Source organism: Onychomys torridus, chromosome 2 (assembly GCF_903995425.1).
Source record: "Onychomys torridus chromosome 2, mOncTor1.1, whole genome shotgun sequence".
NCBI lineage: Eukaryota > Metazoa > Chordata > Mammalia > Rodentia > Cricetidae > Onychomys > Onychomys torridus.
In genome coordinates, this window is record NC_050444.1 from 6809944 (window position 1) to 6813668 (window position 3725).

General features: G+C 39.3%; 1 pseudogene; it reads right to left on the reverse strand.

Moving 5' to 3' along the window:
- Nucleotides 1-3038: 3038 nt before the first annotated feature.
- Nucleotides 3039-3516, reverse strand: LOC118577175 (annotated as a pseudogene).
- Between the last annotated feature and the right edge of the window lie 209 nt (nt 3517-3725).

Consider the following 3725-nt stretch of genomic DNA (forward strand, 5'->3'; position numbering starts at 1 on the left):
GCTGTAAGGGCTCATCTCCCAGACTCTGATGAGAGACCACATCCTGAGTCACAGCTGGGATCTTCATTTGAGAACAGAGCTATTTCTCAAGGGATTCCTAAGTTGCTTTCTAGCAGAAAGTTGGCAATTCTTGGATTTTTATTTTTTAACAAACTTATATAGGTCTCTGTAAATGAATTTCCATCTCTGCCAGCAGGATCTTTAGCAGAGACCCTAGAAAGGGGAATGGCGAATGAAAGGGACAAGAGACACAAAGAATTGACAGCAAGACAGTATTCTGATCAAGATGCAAAATTTTATTTTTCTCAGGTGGGTTTTATAGTAAGCAGACCAGGAAACTTTCTTTGGGAAAAGATCAGGGGACTGTTGAGTTGCCAAGCAACCCAACCAAGCAACCCAACCACAAAACATTGTTACTAATGGTCAGTGTAGCAGAAAGATAAGGAAATGTTAAATTATTTTCTAATAACTCAAGACATGTCCAGACATGTCAAAAGTTTCTGGCTAGTGGCTCAATACTGGACAACAGAAACTTAACTCAGGCAGGCAATATGGCATAGCTCTTAAAATTATCCTCGGCAAATTTCTTATATATGTTTAGGATAATTTACCCAGTGAGACATAGTTGTTAACATATCATAGACCAAAAAATGTTACTGACGTGTTTATATAATGGTGTCATGGATTGGCCTGAGAACTGGGTAGAACAAGAGAAAAAAAATCCAAGTATGCAAGGAAATTAACAATTATTGTAAATGGTCACAGAAAATTTCATTACTTCCACAGTATCTCTGGATGACACAATTTCAGATGTATTTCATGTCTCTGGCAATGTTCATTAATCCTACTACAAGACATGGGTTAGATGTAGTCAGTGCATGGAGTCAATTTTGATATGCCAACATAAATAATCAGTACTTGCTGACTTGTAATAAACTGATAAGTCAATTGGAGGAACACCAAGAATGAACTCACCTGCATGGTGAAATATGACAGAAGTCATGGTTGTTTGCAAGGGTCTTAGCTTTACTAATTCACCTGACTACTTGGCATATTACTTTACTCAGGTTCTTTCTCTGTAAAACAAGGCCAGTACACTGCTCTTATTTGAATTGTTATGAGAATTGAGTAATTAAAATAATTCAACAAAATAGCTAGCCAAATGTCTGGCAATAAAAATGTTTAATAAATTATATATAGGAATTATGTGTGATAAGCTTACAAATAGCCAATAACATTTAGAATGTTAAAGAAACACTTATTGTATTCATCCAAAGACCAGAAAAGTTTCCCTGGAAATTTCCTATACTTATCTTAAGAAGATTTTTTAAAATCAACAACAATAATACAAGAAGTGAATGTAATATGTTTGCTCTGTACTCTAAGTGGGTCACATTTGTTAATCTGATTTTAAAAAAAGAAGAAAAAAGCATTAATTATACTACTTGACTCCTTCAAGAGATGCATAATCCAGCAAGAATCAAATGAATGCTGTTTGCTTGAGCAATGTGATGATTTTCTTTGTCTGTGTGGTGCTTCTTAATTTTGCCTATTTAGTAATTGAATGACTAGGTGACTGTTGATTCATTTAGTTATACACTGAGTAGTTCACTGAGTGACCTCTTGGGAATTGAACTTATTCACTGCCTTTTAAACTCGCCTATCATTGCTTTTGATGTTAGAAAGCTAATTGTTTAGTATGTGCTTTTATTGTATATAAATACATATAACAACCAAAGGTAATGCTGAATTAAACAGACCATATAGTGTTTCTTGAAGAAAATGCCCTTGTGAGATATTAAAAATTGGGAAAGGAAATGGGATCCTTTAGGGACTCTCAGAGCAGTAGTCACAAAGATTGAAAATGTGAGATGTAGATTGATCCTTTATTACATTTCCAGGGGCACAATGGGGTGCAGCTTTCCTGCAGAGCCTCCATGATCAATCCATTCCAAAAGGGCAGAGTCTCACTATCAAGCAGGGCAATCATTTCATTTCCAGCAGAGAGAAATAAAGGCAGTATTTGGAGACTGCTCCCCATGCAGATCTAATTTCCTCTGTGCCTCTGTTTTCAGTTCTCATCCTGGCCAGGCTTACAAGATAGTCAGGCTGAGTTCAGTCCCTTATCACTGCATTAGAGAGCCCTGAACGGTTAAAAATACTCACTGTCTAAACTAATTCAAGAAATGTCTATCCTGACACAATGGTTTATTACTAAGTCCTGTACCAAATCCTCTCCTCCAGGCTGGCAAATAAATTGAAAAAAACAAATGGATGTGATCAATGTGGCTGCCCACCAGTCTATACTCATGAGTTTCAAGCCCGAGAAAATGGCAGATTCCTGACAGAGCTATACTAGCCCTCAGTCACAGCTGCTGTGGTGGTATTGTGTTCCCCAATATATTGTGCACCCTAATAAACTTATCTGGGGTCAGAGAACAGAACAGACACTAGATACAGAGGCCAGAAAATGGTGGCACACACACTTTTAATCCTAGCATTCTGAGGCAGAGATCCATCTGGATCTCTGTGAGTTCAAAGCCACACTGGAAACAGCCAGGCATGGTGACACATGCCTTTAATGCCAGGAAGTGATGGCAGGAAGCAGAAAGGTATATAAGGCATGAAAACAAGGAACTAGAAGCTTTTGGCCTGGTTAGGCTTTTAGGCTTCTAGCAGTAGTTCAGCTGAGACTCATTCTGGATGAGGACTCAGAGGCTTCCAGTTTGAGGAGGAAACAGGATCAGCTGAGGAACTGGTGAGGTGAGGTGGTTGTGGCTTGTTTTGCTTCTCTGATCTTTCAGTGTTGACCCCAATACCTGGCTCTGGATTTGTTTTATGAATAAGACCTTTTAAGATTCATGCTACAGCTGCTATTACTTTCTTGTAGGTCTTGACAAACTTAATTCTGGGGCATTTCTTTATTCTTAACATTAAGTTGTAAGATGCATTACTTTATTCTTTTTTTTCCTATGTAAATGTTTTATTTTAATGTCCAGAGTTTGGAATGAAGGGCTGGTGCTCCCTCCTGGCCTGTTTCACAGGTTCTCCATGGGCTGATGAGGCCAGTACAGGCACTTCTTATCCAGCTTGGTTTCTGGGAAGATTCCATTCAAGTCATCAATGGCCATCTGATCAAAGAGGACGATGTTCTTTATTGTCTCCAGCTGTGTCTCATATTGCTGGATCCTGGCCTGGGATTCAGACACAAACACAGTTCTTCATGTCGTCCTTTTCCTCCTTGTCCACCAGGGCTGTGCATTTATCCTCGGGCACTGGGATCTTCAGGGCATTATACTTCTTTTCAAATTCATTCACCAAGCCAGCCTTGGCCACATTGGCCCTGAAATAAGCCCAGTCAATTGCTGGTGGTTTCCCAGACACATTAGCCAACCTGGGATGGAGGGTCTCACTCCAGGACTTTAGGGAGTTTGCAACTGTCTTTTGGTTTCAGGGTATGATCTCCACAAAAGCTACCCAATCAATGGTTTTTAGAGCAAGTTTACACCCAGCCATCTTGAGATCTTTCACTGAGATCACTATCTCCAGCAGTAAGGAACTTCATTCTTAATATTAAGTGCATTTCTTTTTATTCAGAGTTTTGTTAGCTCTGTGTAGCTGTATGTAGATAGCATTTTCTGACCACCTTCTGCAGGGCCTTCCCTATGCCAGTCCACACTCTGAGGTTAGTATTTTTGGGGTGAGGTAGTGTATTGAAGTTTCTG